This window comes from Bubalus kerabau, chromosome 10 (assembly GCF_029407905.1).
Source record: "Bubalus kerabau isolate K-KA32 ecotype Philippines breed swamp buffalo chromosome 10, PCC_UOA_SB_1v2, whole genome shotgun sequence".
In the NCBI taxonomy this organism is placed as follows: domain Eukaryota; kingdom Metazoa; phylum Chordata; class Mammalia; order Artiodactyla; family Bovidae; genus Bubalus; species Bubalus kerabau.
The window spans coordinates 58742082-58758669 of record NC_073633.1 but is presented as its reverse complement, the minus strand read 5'-3'; positions in this window follow the sequence as shown (position 1 = coordinate 58758669).

Here is a 16588-nt window from a genome sequence, read left to right as displayed (position 1 = left end):
AAATTTAAAGACAAGCTTGCATGCTTAACGCTTGTAGCCAAATTTTGTGAAGCAGCATTTTCTCCATTGATGTTAGTATGCTTCCTTTTCTGACCCTCTGGTCTCCACCAGGGCTTCTTTTCCCATCAGGGTGCACTGTGTGTCAGTCTACAGATACAACTTCCTGTTCCAGGGGAACAGATGGAGGTATGTTCTGCATATAGTTACACAGTTGAGACAGGCAATTTAAACTTACAATGAGGCAATTTCACAGTGCTTTGATGTAAAACTGGGAACTTTTTTTTTTGGCTTTTCCCTAGTGATGGTGCCTTTTATTTTTTCTGTCCAGAGAGTGCTCTTCTCGGATCAACCTATGGGATTACTAATCTCCCTATTTCACCCACATTCCTTTCCTTCTAACCCTCCAAATCTCAGAGCAGGGTCTTGGCTTCTGCACCAGCCATGCTGGAAGCTGCCTTTGCTCCCAGCTCAGCCAGTCTTCCCTACCCAGGGAAGGGTTCTCCTCACAGGAAAAGGCTCCAGGTTCTGAGTCCAGACTGCACTTCTCTGATCTGGAGCATCCCCTAGGAGCCTATTCCAAGTGCCTTTCCTGTCAGCTCTGCCTAAGCAAACACTCCTGCCTCAGATTTTAAGGCTGTACTTTACAGGGTATGCCTACATCTCCACTGGGTTATTTTGTCAGTTCTTCTCTGGACTGTCAGGTATCCTAAAAATACATCTTAGTTCATCACAGTCACTTCCATTCCCCATTTTAATCTTAGGCTCTTTTGGGCAATCCCCATCCTTCACAGGGGTAATAGAGTTGACTACAGTCAAAGGCATGTTTACAGCTAAAGAGCGCTCTTGACTCTGGAACTTGTTTCTCACCTTCCTTTACAAAAGTAAAACCAGTTCAGAGTATGTATTCATGTTCTATTACAACTATTACTTCCTCCTTCAACTAGCTGCCTTTCAATTAGTAGTCAGTTTGGGAGAAAAACAATATTTAAACTTAACATGTTATTTTTTCTCCTGTTTAAAATTTTTTATTGTCAAAAATGCAAATAAACAAAAAGAAAAAATGATACCATATAATCCCATAAACCATACCTAACCACTGCCAACTATTTTATCTTTTGTATATATTGACACATCTATATCTATGCTACAAAATCTCCATACAAATTTGTTTTTAAATATCTTTAACAAGCTGAAAATGTCCTGCCTTATGTTCAACTATTTTTATTGCAAGCTCACTTCTTGTCACAATGATTACAAGAGGGTTCTTCAAGTAATATGATAATGTACACATAGTAGTTGCTTGACTAACATAATCTCATTAATAATCAAACTAGATTAGGGTTAATTGACCTAAAAAATGCTTTTAATTTGTTAAAGGTACAATATCAATGCAGGTTTATAAAATATAAATTCTGATATTACAAAGCACTGAACAAAAGGTTCCACTCTTGCTATTCATAGTGTTTGTTTTCATAGCATTTATTCCCAAACTGGCTCATATTCATCAGTGACTAATGTAGTAGCAAATTATGTTAGTTTAACTATTTTAAGTCTTAACTTATGAATATACTTGGTGGTGGTCGTGGTTTAGTTGCTAAGTCATTTCTGACTCTTTCCAACCTCATGAACTGTAGCCCACCAGGCTTCTCTGTCGATGGGATTCTCCTTGCAAGAATACTGGAGTGGGTGGCCATTTCCTACTCCAGGGGATCTTCCCCACCCAGGGATCGAACCTGGGTTTCCTGCATTGCAGGCAAGTTCTTTACCTCTGAGCCACCAGGGAAGGCCTTGACTGAATATAATATGTGCATTTGTTTCTGAAATTGCTGTTCTTCACATTGATTTGTATGTTTATCTTTATGCCAACACATAATAATTACTTAAACTTTGTAGTAGGTTTTGAGATCAAATAGGATAAGTCCTCCAGTTTTGTTCTTTTTGATATGGTTGTTGATAGTTTTGATTTTATTAAGGAGGAGTGCTATTCTAGGTGCTTTTCATTTTCATAAAAAATTCTAGGATCTATTTCTCAACCTACTGAGATTTTGATAGGAATTTTATTTACTCTATTGGCTGATTTGGGGAATACTGCCACCTGAACAATACTAACTCTTCCAATTTATTAACTTAGTGTATATCTCCATTTATTTAGGCCTTTAGTTTCTCTCAATAATGACACTGAGAATGACAGTTCTCAGTGGATAGGTCTTGTCCTTTTATTAACATTATTTGTAAGTATTTTATTCTTGTGTATACTACTGTGAATGGAAATGTTTTCTTAATTTCATCACTGGATTGCTTATTAATATTGTATCACGTGGCCTCACTTATTTCTAATAAACATTCTGTTTTGTTTTTACTTGATTCTCCAGGGTTCTAAGAGGGTGGAGGGTAAGGAGATGATTCAGTGTTCTCTTTGGGAGAAAAGTTCCTCCGTATCCCAGTGGCAGCCGTAACAGCTCTAGTTCTATCTTTTTGGTATGTTGAGTTTCAACATTAAAAGGAATCAATTACAAATAATCTATTTTCCCATGCACCTATGGTTAACTAATCTATGACAATGGAGAAAAGACAGCCTCTTCAACAAGTGATGCTGGGAAAACTGGACAGCCACATGTAAAAGAAAAATTTAGCATACTCCCTAACACCACACACAAAAATAAACTCAAAATGGATTAAAGACCTAACTGTAAGAATGTATACTATTCAACTCTCACAGGAAAACATAGGCAGAACACTCTCTGACATAAATCACAGCAATATCTTTTTTGATCCACATCCTAGAGTAATAAAAATAAAAGCAAAAATAAACAACTGGGACCCAATTAAACTTAAAAGCTTTTCTACAGCAAAAGAAACCATAAACAAATTGAAAAGACAACCCAACACAGAATGGGAGAGAATATTTGCAAATGAAGAGACTGAAAAGGGATTAGTCTCCAAAATATACAAACAGCAAATCCAGCTCAAAATCAGAAAAACAAACCACCTAATCCAAAAATGAGCAGATCTAAATAGACATTTCTCCAAAGAAGACATACAGATAGCCAAAAAGCACATGAAAAGATGTTCAACATCACTAATTATCACAGAAATGCAAATCAAAATTACAATGAGATATTATCTCACACTGGTTAGACTGGCCATCATCAAAAAGTCTACAAACACAGCAGCATACTGGAAACACAAAAAAGTCTACAAACAATAAGTGCTGGAGAGGGTATGGAGAAAACGGAATCCTCCTATACTGTTGATGGGAATGTAAATTGGTACAACCATTATGGAAAACAATATGGAGTTTCCTTTAAAAACTAAATATAGAACTTAAATATGATCCAGAAATCCCATTCCTGGACATATATCTGGAGAAAAACATAATGTGAAAAGACGCATGTACCCCAATGTTCATTGTAGCACTGTATACAATAGCCAAGACATGGAAGCAATATATATGTCCATTGACAGAAGAATGGATAAAGAAGCTGTGGCACCTATATACAATGGACTATAACTAAGCCATGAAAAAGAATGGAATAATGCCATTTGGAGGAACATGCATGGAGCTCGAGATTATCATACTAAGTGAAGTCAATCACACAGAGAAAGACAAAAATCATATATCACTTACATGTGGAATCTAATAAAAAATGATACAAATGAACTTATTTACTGCCAGGGTCCAGCCCCGGTGGATCTGGGGAAATTCGAAGGAGAGACGGCTTCGGCGATCAGGATACGATAGCTTTAATTAAATATTAATTAGAGATATAAAGAGTAATAGAACGAGGATAGCTCAGTAGGAAAATTCAGTGGAGAAAAGAGGCTGAATAACTTGGTTTACGTGGAAAGCTAGTAAAATTCCAAGGCAAGGAATTTACATCACCTACGTAGGCCACAGGTGTCCTCCCGTTCTCCTGAAGGAGAGGAGACACTAAGGTCTCCCCGGTCAGATCTTAGAAGCCCAGGCATAATTAGTAGGCTTGACGAGCCTCCACGTTCCAGATGGGGGTTCAGCCAGAAGGTGAGAGAAAGAACGACATGGGGAGACCAGTCTTTCGAGGAACTGATCCCATTTTTTATTTTTCCAGGGTCTGTTTTTATACACTGAGATGTTATACAAAAGTCACGCGGGGTCAGCAGTCCTGACTTTTATTAAAGTCAGGTGCTTCATACAAATGTATACAGAGGTTTTTGGGGTGTTACATCATCTTCTGGCCAGGGGGTCTGCTGACAATTTATGACCCTCTTCTTGTGACAGCGGTCAGTCAACCATAACACTTATTTCTCCAGGGGTGATTATTCTTAAAACAGACTCCACCTTCCAAAGGTACCAGATAAAGTTACATTCCTATAGGGTGAGGGTGCAGTGGATTTTAATTAAGAAAAGAATTTGCTTAGCCTAAGGTCCAACGTGATTAATACCAAAGGTTAATACTTATTTCTTCTATATATTCATTAATGTGTATAAGGGCAGGGGATGTGGAGACGTAGCAGTAAACATTGGCTCAACAAATGAAAAACCCTTCACCAATACAATTTCTAATCAGCCCACTATATTATACTAATAGTTTTCTAACTTCTATAAAGAACCTGTTTTTAGAAGGTTTAAAGCATCTCGTGCCTCTCACGGTTGGGAGGCTATGAACAATCACATGTGGCCAGACAAGCCTGTCAGGCAGGCTAGAGAACCTTCAGAGGAGTTTGTAGATTGAAACACTCCTGTCAAGCCCAGGAATTATTATTAACTGGAGCTGTAAGTTAACTCCTTCTCTGAAAGAGGTGGTGGGGGACAGCCCCCCATAAAGTCAGAGGTGTAGGTGAGAGCACAAAGTAGTAAATTAGGCAGGCTCTGGTTTTGGGGGTAGATGATCGAGAATTTCCAGGGGGACCCTTGAGGCTAGATCCCTTTAGCGTGCTTTGTGTATGTCGAGCCTCCTTCCTCATGACCTTTGCCACGGGTGGACTCCTCACGCTGGCTCCCGGCAATTTACAAATTAGAAACAGATCTTAAAATAAAACTTATGGTTACCAAAGGGGAATGTGGAGAGAAGTGATAAATTAGGAGATTGGGATTGACATATATACACTACTATGAATAAAATAGATAACTGAAAAGGACCTACTATATAGCACAGGGAACTGTACTTAATATTCTCTAATAATCTATACGGAAAAGAATCTGAAAAAGAATGGATATATAAAGTGAGATCGCTTTGCTGATAAAGGTATATATAGTGATAGTTATTTTTTTTCCAGTAGTCATGTATGGATGTGAGAGTTGGACCATACAGGAGGCTGAGTGCCAAAGAACTGACATTTTCCAACTGTGGTTTTGGAGAAGACTCTTGAGAGTCCCTTGGACAGCAAAGAGATCAACAAATCCTAGAGGAAATCAACCCTGAATATTCATTGGAAGTACAGATGTGGAAGCTGAAGCTCCAGTACTTTGGCCACCTGATGTGAAGACCCAACTCATTGGAAAAGACCCTGATGCTGGGAAAGATTGAGGGCAAGAGGATAAGGGGGCAGCAGAGGATGATATGGTTGGATGGCATCACTGTCTCAGTGGACATGAGTTTGACCAAACTCAGGGAGATAGTGATGGACAGAGAAGCCTGGCATGCTGCAGTTCATGGGGTCTCAAAGGGTTGGACACAACTTAGTGACTAAACAACAACAACAAAATAAATATATTTTGGAGAATTCCCTCCCTGGTGGCTCAAATGGTAACGAATCTGCCTGGAGTATGTATATGGTAGTAGTTTAGTCACTTCTGGAGAAGGGCATGGCAACCCACTCCAGTATTCTTGCCTGGACAATTCCACGGACTGAGGCGCCTTGGTGGGCTACAGTCCGTGAGGTTGCAAAGAGTCAGACACGGCTGAACAACTAAAACTTTCTTCACTTTAATCGCTAAGTTGTGTCTGACTCTTGCAACTCCATAGTATAGCCCACCAGGGTCCTCTGTCCATAGGCTTCCCCAGGCACGTACACTGGAGTGGGTTGCCATGCCCTTCTCTAGGGGATCTTCCTGACCCAGGGATGGAAACTGCATTGCCAGCAGATTCTTTACCGACTGAGCCACTGGGGGCTTCCCTGAATCAGTGAAAACTGATTCACTTTGCTGTACACCTGAAAGTAATACATTATAAGTTAACCATACTCTAATAACAAATTTCAGTGAAAACTGATTCACTTTGCTGTACACCTGAAAGTAATACATTATAAGTTAACCATACTCTAATAACAATTTAACAAAAAACAATCTGTTTTACTATCCTTCCATTTTGCAGATGAAGAAACTAACTGACCTCAGATTCACTAAGAAAATTTACTGTGTAGTTTAAAATGAAGTGAAAAATTACAAACGTAAAATAAGGTGTGACATAGATGTACAAAAGAAGTAAATGAATCAGTAGAATTAGAGCCAGTCTTATTCCTAACGAAACATTTTATTCTCTCACTATCAATATTAATTCATGACAGATACAACTCTTCAGCTTTATGCAAATTTCACAGAAGAAAAATATGTAAATTTGTCATTTTTCTTATCTCAAATTGAAGCTGCATTCAAAAAGGTTAAAAGGCTGCATAATTACACTGTTATTAAATGTCACATGCCCTGATATTATGTAGGTTAGGCCAAGTGGCTTTGTAACTCAGGTCTAATTATTTGTGACCTGTATATGGGATGCCCCCAAGGATATTATTACTGAAGTACCAACCCTTCTCCTGACTTCATGGCTGCTAGTGGCAGCAAAGCCTGTGAAGCCCAGACATGTCTTTCCTGTTTATTCAGTGGGTATAGTGGTATTTTAGCAATATTCTTGCTTTTCAGTATAATTGTATACTTTTTGAATTTATATCTCCTGTAACATTTTAAAATCCTTTTCATATGCAGAACTCACTTAAGTGTATAATAGCCGATTTGTTATTAACCCATTTTGGCAAAGAGAAGTTAGTGAGAGCTGAATACTAACAAGCAGAGAAACAAAGCCACCAGGACTCTCAATTATTTATAGAGGTAGAATTCACACACAGAAGACTTTTTGACATAGGACACAGGGAGTGAAGGGTCTCATTTTTAAATGTCATGAGATTCTGAGAGCAAAACTGCTCTGAAAATCCCAAGTAAAATGATGGAAACAGGAAAAAGCATATTTTAAAATATATTTGGAGAAGTCTGCTAAGACTTCTCTTTTAACTGTGAGGGGAAAAACTAATCAAACTTGTTATAAAGTAATGAGAAATCATTGAGTTTTTGTCATTTACTTAACTATACTTACATACTATATTCATTAAGTGTTTTCAGTAGTCTAAGAACAGGAATGCTACTTATTATAAAGTAAAGGTCACTATTTTTAAATCTACAACTTTTTTGTTGTTAAGATATCAGAAAGATATCAGGGAGCAGCTGAAAAGGAGAAATTGGGCCATTGCTGTACAATGAGATACTAGGAATTTTAACCTAAGTATTTTCACTTAGAAACAGCTTTGTGATTGTGGACTTACTTGCCTGCAATATATATATATATAACTTTTCTTTGTATTTTAAAACAGAAAACTTGTGTTCCAAGTGGGCTTTCCTTATAGCTCAGTCAGTAAAGAATCTGCCTGCAATTCAGGGACCTGGGTTTGATTCCTGGGTCAGGAAGATCCCCTGGAGAAGGAAATGGCAACCCACTTCAGTATTCTTGCCTGGAGAATCCCATTAACAGAAGAGCCTGGCAGGCTATAGTCCATGGGGTCACAAGAGTCAGACACAACTTAGCGACTAAACCCCCACCATGTTCCAAGTACCAAAGACATTTTTTGTAAACATATTACTAACACAGGGAATCACAACATATCATAAATTATAAACACAGCACATTAAGAATACAAATATAAATGATGTATTTTAAATTGATTGAAAAATTTAAAATAACTTCACCAGCATTTTAGAATTTAGAAGCACTTCAGTAGTATTTGGTATCCTAAGGATCATTTAAAATCTATTATTAAGATTATGTGCACCAATGCCTTCGATTTCTTTGGATCAATTTCCCTACAGCAAGTGAAGATATACAAGATGTTTCCCTTGACTCTAAAGCTATGTTCAAAATTTATTTTATGACAGTGACGTTTTCTTATTAATAAGCCTTTTAAAAATTTCTCCTATCTTCCTGTACCTGCTATGGGAGAGAGGGCCACTGCCAAGTATTATAAATCCTAAATGGTGTGACCTCTGAGAAACAACATTGTCTATGTTGGGGAGATCAGAGGTCTAGGCCTTGGGGGCCAAATCTTGGCTCTGTCCCTTATTAACGTGTGAGCCTGGAGAATTTATTTAATCTCTCTTTGAGTTAGTTTCATTAGCTTCATTGGGATAACTACAGCAAGCTCATGGGATTGTTATGAGGATTGTTATGACTGCTTATAAACATAAGACCAGATTCTTATTAGGCACTAAATATGGCTTCCCTATAGGAAAAGGAGTACATTAAGGCTGTATATTGTCACCCTGCTTATTTAACTTACATGCAGAGCACATCATGAGAAACGCTGGGCTGGAAGAAGCACAAGCTGGAACCAAGATTGCCGGGAGAAATATCAATAACCTCAGATATGCAGATGACACCACCCTTATGGCAGAAAGTGAAGAGGAACTAAAAAGCCTCTTGATGAAAGTGAAAGAGGAGTGTGAAAACGTTGGCTTAAAGCTCAACATTCAGAAAATGAAGATCATGGCATCTGGTCCCATCACTTCCTGGGAAACAGATGGGGAAACAGTGGAAACAGTGTCAGACTTTTTTTGGGGGGTTCCAAAATCACTGCAGATGATGATTGCAGGCATGAAATTAAAAGATGCTTACTCCTTGGAAGAAAAGTTATAACCAACCTAGATAGCATATTGAAAAGCAGAGACATTACTTTGCCAACAAAGGTCCATCTAGTCAAGGCTATTATTTTTCCTGTGGTCATGTATGGATGTGAGAGTTGGACTGTGAAGAAAGCTGAGCACCGAAGAATTGATGCTTTTGAACTGTGGTGTTAGAGAAGACTCTTGAGAGTCCCTTGGACTGCAAGATCCAACCAGTCCATTCTGAAGGAGATCAGCCCTGGGATTTCTTTGGAAGGAATGATGCTGAAGCTGAAACTCCAGTCCTTTGGCCACCTCATGCGAAGAGTTGACTCATTGGAAAAGACTCTGATGCTGGGAGGGATTGGGGGCAGGAGGAGAAGGGAATGACAGAGGATGAGATGGCTGGATGGCATCACTGACTCGATGGACATGAGTCTAAGTGAACTCCAGGAGCTAGTGATGGACAGGGAGGCCTGGCGTGCTACGATTCATGGGGTTGCAAAGAGTCGGACACGACTGAACGACTGGACTGAACTGAACTGATAGGTAGTATTTTATTCCATTAATCTTTGTAGTCATATGTAATAATATTTTTAAGTTGATAATATTTGAATCTTGTCCTGAGAAATGAATGTGCATCTATCTTCTATCTGTATCTCATCCTGAGAAAGATAAGTAATGGCTCAGCTTAGTACTGTAATAAACCAAATGCTAAGTATCAGTATTTCAGATATACTATTTAATACCTGTGTCATATTTATATTAGGTGAAAATAACTCTAAGTAAAAAACATAATTACATAGGATACTAAGAAAATTTAATCTTTTAGCATCAGTGAAATGAACTTAACAGTATTATATTTAGCTACCCTATTTAAAACCTCTAACATAAAAAAATCTTTTAGTAGTTTTATGGCATCCTCCAAGGAATGATTGGTAATTATTTTCTGATTGCACTGCAGATCTAGTTCATTAGGACTGAGGTAGAATGAATTTGTACATTTTGTGTAGAATGAGTTTGCACATTTTGAATTAGACTACAGAAGGGTACAAGTAGTAAATGAACCTTGGTACCATTTCCAGATTGGCGTGTGAAAACCCAAAAGACACCCTTTGTCCATAGTCATTTCTTCAAATACTGAAGAGTTGATAATGCTTCTGTTCTAAATGAATATGTTAAAATTGGAAGGCTGGAGAACAAATCTTTTTTAGTCACAAGGTCAGTAAACAAAAATCACCATTTGTCTACAAATCCAGCAGATTAGGAGTTTTCCATGACCTCCCCAGCCTGCTTACTAATGGGGTCATTATCACAACAATGACCTCAAGTCCTCTTCATTTTCTGTGTCATAATATTGTAGTTGAGTTCTTTGTATAAAACATATAGCTAGATTGTATTTTGAAATCCTATTTAATAATCTTTGTATTTCAAAAGACCCGTTTAATCCATTTTCATTTATCATGATCACTCACATATTTGGTTTAATTCCTACCATATTGTACTATATTTTCTTGTTCCTGGGCTTTTTATTTGTTCCCTCTCTGACTTTGCCTATTTTCTTTTATTTATTTATTTATTTTTGATTGATTGAAATTTCTTTACTCACATTTCCCCTCTAGGGATTTAAGGGATTCTGATTGTACTTGACTGAAAATCTAAAATTAGTCAATGTTTCTTCCTCCTTAGAATGTAAGGACTCTGATTACAAGCCTTACTACCCATGTTAATTTGGGTTGTTTCTCAAGTTTCACTGTATTGTTTTCCAAGCTCCATAATAGGGATGCTTCCTTTTCTTTTGTATATAGTCAACTATTAATTTATATATTGTTTTGCTCATATTATTCTTACAAGCCCACACTTTATTCTGGTTTTAGTTTCCTAAAGTATTTACTTTTATAAAATTTTCTTCAAGGATCTGAGTGCAGTAAACTTATTCTTTGGTAGTTTGAAAGGGATTTTCTTTTTTCTTTATTCTTGAAGATAATTCATCTGGACAAGAGTTATAGACTGACAGTTAACTTTTCCTCAGTATGTTGAAATTATTATTCTATCATCTTATGACCGTCAATATAACAAGTCTTCAGTCAGTCAGTTGAATTTTTTCCACTATACATACACTGTCTTTTCCTGTTCAGTTCAGTTCAGTTCAATCACTCAGTTGTGTCTAATTCTTTGTGACCCCATGGACTACAACATGCCAGGCTTCCCTGTCCATCACCAACTTCCAAAGCTTGGTCAAACTCAAGTCCATTGAGTCGGTGATGCCATCAAACCATCTTATCCTCTGTTGTACTCTTCTCCTCCCGCCTTCAATCTTTCCCAGCATCAGGGTCTTTTCCAGTGAGTCAGTTTTCCACCTAAGGTGGCCAAAGTATTGGAGCTTCAGCTTCAGCATCAACCTTTACAGTGACTATTCAGGACTGATTTCCTTTAGGATTCAATGGCTTGATCTCCTTGCTGTCCAAGCAACTCTCAAAAGTCTTTTCCAACACTATAGTTCAAAAGTATCAATTCTTCAGCAGTCAGCCTTCTTTATGGTCCAAATCTCACATCCATACATAACTACTGGAAAACCATAGTTTTGACTATTCAGACCTTTGTCAGCAAAGTAATATCTCTGCTTTTTAATATGCTATCTAGGCTGGTCATAGCTTTTATTCCAAGGATCAAGTATCTTTTAATTTCATGGCTGCAGTCACCATCTACAGTGATTTTGGAGCCCAAGAAAATAAGTCTGTCACTGTTTCCTCATCTATTTGCCATGAAGCGACGGGACCAGATACCATGATCTTAGTTTTTTGAATGTTGAGTTTTAAGCCAGCTCTTTCACTCTACTCCTTCACTTTCATCAAGAGGCTCTTTAGTTCCTCTTTGTTTTCTGTCATAAGGATGATGTCATCTGCATATCTGAGGTCACTGATATTTCTCCCTACAATCTTGATTTCAGCTTTTGCTTCATCCAGTCCAGCATTTCACATGATATACTCTGCATGTAAGTTAAATAAGCAAGGTGGCAATATACAGCCTAAGTACTCCTTTCCCAATTTGGAACCAGTCAGTTGTTCCAAGTCTGCTTCTAACTGTTGCTTCTTGATCTGCATACAGATTTCTCAAGAGGCAGGCAAGGCGGTCTGGTATTCCCATCTCTTGAAGAATTTTCCACATTTTTTGTGATCTACACAGTCAAAGGCTTTAGTGGAATCAATGAAGCAGTAGTAGATGCTTTTCTAATGGCATTTTCTTGCTTTTTCTATGATCCAACGGATATTGGCAATTTGATCTCTGGTTCCTCTGCCTTTCCCAAATCCAGCTTGTACATCTGGAAGATCTCAGTACTGCTGAAGCCTGGCTTGGAGAATTTTTAGCATTACTTTGCTAGCAAGTGAGATGAGTGCAATTATGCTGTAGTTTGAGCATTCTTTTGCCCTTCTTTGGGATTAGAATGAAAACTGACCTTTTCCAGTCCTGTGGCCACTGCTGAGTTTTCCAAATTTGCTGGCATATGGAAGGCAGCACTTTAACAGCATCATCTTTTAGGACTTGAGATTGATCAGCTGGAATTCCATCACCTCCACTAGCTTTGTTTGTAGTGATGCTTCCTAAGGTCCACTTGACTTTGAACTCCAGGATGTCCAGCTCTAGGTGAGTGAACACACCATTATGGCTATCTGGGTCATTAAGATATTTTTTTGTTTAGTTCATCTGTGTATTCTTGCTCTCTCTGTGAAGTCGCTCAGTCATGTCCGACCCTTGGCAAACCCATGGACCGTAGCCTACCAGGCTCCTCAGTCCATGGAATTTTCCAGGCAAGAGTACTGGAGTGGGTTGTCATTTCCTTCTCTAGGACATATTATAATATATAATAATAATTATATAATGTATTCTTGCTACATCTTCTTAATATCTTCTGCTTCTATTAGGTCTATACCGTTTGTGTCCTTTATTGTGCCCATCTTTGCATGAAATGTACCCCTGGTATCTCTAATTTTCTTGAAGAGCTCTCTAGTGTTTCCCATTCTATTGTTTTCCTCTACTTTGCATTGATCACTTAGGAAGGCTTTCTTAGCTCTCCTTGCTATTCTTTCGAACTCAGCATTCAGATGGGTATGTCTTTCCTTTTCTCCTTCACCTTTGCTTCTCTTCTTTTCTCAGCTATTTGTAAGGCCTTGTTAGGCAACCATTTTGCCTTTTCTCATTTCTTTTTCTTGGGGATGGTTTTGATCACCACCTCCTGTACAATGTTACAAATCTCCATCCATAGTTCTTCTGGCACTCTATCAGATTTAATCCCTCGAATCTACTTGTCACTTCCACTGTATAATCGTAAGGGATTTGATTTAGGTCATACCTGAATAATCTAGTGGTTTTCTCTACTTTCTTCAATTTATGTCTGAATTTGGCAATGAGTTCATGATCTGAGCCACAGTCTGCTCTCAGTTTTGTTTTTGCTGACTGTATAGAACTTCTCCATCTTTGACTGAAAAGAATATAATCAATCTGATTTTGGTATTGACCATCTGGTGATGCCCATTTGTAGACTTGTTTCTTGTGTTGTTAGAAGACGGTGTTTGTTATGACCAGTGCGTTTTCATGACAAAACTCGGTTACCCTTTGCCCTGCTTCATTTTGTACTCCAAGGTCAAACTTGCCTGTTACTCCAGGTATCGCTTGACTTCCTACTTTTTCATTCCAGTCCTCTATAATGAATAGGACATCTTTCCTTTGGTGTTAGTTCTAAGTCTTGTAGGTCTTCATAGAACCATTCAACTTCAACTTCTTCAGCATTAGTGGTTGGGGCATAGAGTTGGATTGCTGTGATATTGAATGGTTTGCCTTGGAAACAAACCAAGATCATTCTGTCATTCTTGAGACTGCACCCAAAACTGCATTTCAGACTCTTTAATTGACTTTCATTGACTCCATTTCTTCTACGGCATTTTTGTCCACAGTAGTGGATATGATGCTCATTTGAATTAAATTCTCCCATTCCAGTCCATTTTAGTTTACTGATTTCTAAAATGTCAATGTTCACTCTTGCCATCTCCTATTTGATCATGTCCAGTTTATCTTGGGAGAAGGAAATGGCAACCCACTCCAGTACTTTTGCCTTGAAAATCCCATGGATGTAGGAGTCTGGTAGGCTGCAGTCCATGGGGTTGCTGAGAGTTGGACACAACTGAGTGACTTCACTTTTACTTTCCTCTTTCATGCATTGGAGAAGGAAATGGCAACTCACTTCAGTGTTCTTGCCTGGAGAATCCCAGGGATGGGGGAGACTGGTGGGCTGCCATATATGTGGTCACACAGAGTCGGACACGACTGAAGCGACTTAGCAGCAGCAGTTTACCTTGATTCATGGACCTAACAAACAGAAAATATTAAGAAGAGGTGGTAAGAAGAAACAGAGGAACTGTACAAAAGGGATCTTCATGACTCATATGATCACGATGGTGTGATCACTCACCTAGAGTCAGACATCCTGGAATGTGAAGTCAAGTGGGCCTTAGAAAGCATCACTACGAACAAAGCTAGTGGAGGTGATGGAATTCCAGTTGAGCTATTTCAAATCCTGCTGAAAGTGCTGCACTCAATATGCCAGCAAATTTAGAAAACTCATCAGTGACTACAGGACTGGAAAAGGTCACTTTTCATTCCAATCCTAAAGAAAGGCAATGCCAAAGAACGTTCAAACTACCACACAATTGCACTCATCTCACACACTAGCAAAGTAATGCTCAAAATTCTCCAAGCCAGGCTTCAACAGTACATGAACCGTGAACTTCCAGATGTTCAAGCTGGATTTAGAAAAGGCAGAGGAACCAGAGATCAAATTGCCAACATCCGCTGGATCATCAAAAAAGCAAGAGAGTTTCAGAAAAACATCTACTTCTGCTTTATTGACTATGCCAAAGCTTTTGACTGTATGGATCACAATAAACTGTGGAAAATTCTGAAAGAGATGGGAATACCAGACCACCTGATCTGCCTCTTGAGAAACTTGTATGCAGGTCAGGAAGCAACAGTTAGAACTGGGCATGGAACAACAGACTGGTTCCAAATAGGAAAAGGAGTACATCAAGACTGTACATTGTCACCCTGCTTATTTAACTTATATGCAGAGTACATCATGAGAAACGCTAGGCTAGAGGAAGCAAAAGCTGGAATCAAGTTTGTCAGGAGAAATATCAATAACCTCAGATATGCAGATGACACCACCCTTATGGCAGAAAGTGAAGAACTAAAGAGTCTCTTGATGAAAGTGAGAGAGGAGAGTGAAAAAGTTGGCTTAAAGCTCAACATTCAGAAAATGAAGATCATGGCATCCGGTCCCATTACTTCATGGCAAATAGATGGGGAAACAGTGGAAACAGTGGCAGATCTTATTTTGGGGGGCTCCAAAATCACTGCAGATGGTGACTGCAGCCATGAAATTAAGAGACACTTACTCTTTGGAAGGAAAGTTATGACCAACGTAGATAGCATATTAAAAAGCAGAGACATTATTTTGCCAACAAAATTCCATCTGGTCAAGGCTATGGTTTTTCCAGTAGTCATGTATGGATGTGAGAGTTGGACTATAAAGAAAGCTGAGTGCTGAAGAATTGATGCTTTTGAACTGTGGTGTTGGAGAAGACTCTTGAGAGCTCCTTGGACTGCAAGGAAATCCAACCAGTCTATCCTAAAGGAAATCAGTCCTGAATATTCATTGGAAGGACTGATGTTGAAGCTGAAACTCCAATACTTTGGCCACCTGATGCAAAAAGCTGACTCATTTGAAAAGACCCTGATGCTGGGAAAGATTGAAGGTGGGAGGAGAAGGGGACGACAGAGGATGAGATGGTTGGATGGCATCACGAACTCAATAGACATGAGTTTGAGTAAACTCTGTGAGTATGTGATGGACAGGGAGGCCTGGCGTGTTGTAGTCCATGGGGTCGCAGAGTCAGACACGACTGAGCGAGTGAACTGAACTGAACTGAACATTCTCCTGTCAATGGTTGTTCAGCGATTAGCTGCTATTTTGGAGTTCTCATAGGAGAATACGAGTGCATGTCCTTCTACTCCCTCATCTTGCAGTTTCTCTCTGTGGTTTAATTTTTGGTATATTCTAAATTTTTCCATCTGTCTTTTGTATTCTCTACTTCTGCATTTCATTTGAATTATAGAAAAGGGAACTTGGTTACTTTCAGTTTGAAGACTCATGTCTTTTCTTTTGGTGTGTGTGTGTTTTTACTTCAATTCTAGAAAATTTGCAGACATTTTCTCCTCAAACATTGATGCATCTGTATTCTTTCCTTGTGGAGCTGTTTTGAGATATGTTCAACCTGCTAATTATACGTTTCATGTCTTATAACCTGTCTTTTTTGTGTATTCTATATTTTTAATCTGTGTTTTCATAATATCCAGAGATTTATTTTTAGGTCACTAGTTCTCTTTTCACTATTTAAACAATTTCTGTGTTTTAAATTCCTATGACTATAATGACTATATTCATTAATAAAGATGTACTTGGTTCTTTTAAATATTTGCCTCTTTTTCACAGTGGTTTGTACTCCAATGTGATTTTTACTACTCCTTTCCTCTCTTTGATCATTAAAACAAATTTGTAGACTTTATAAAATTGCTCTGTTACCTCAAGTTCTTAGCCTGTTAATTCTCTAGTTTATTGTGTCTGGTAATATGAAAAGGTTTCCATGAAGCAATTTTACAGTTTCTTTTCTTCCCTGCTGGGTGTCCCAAATT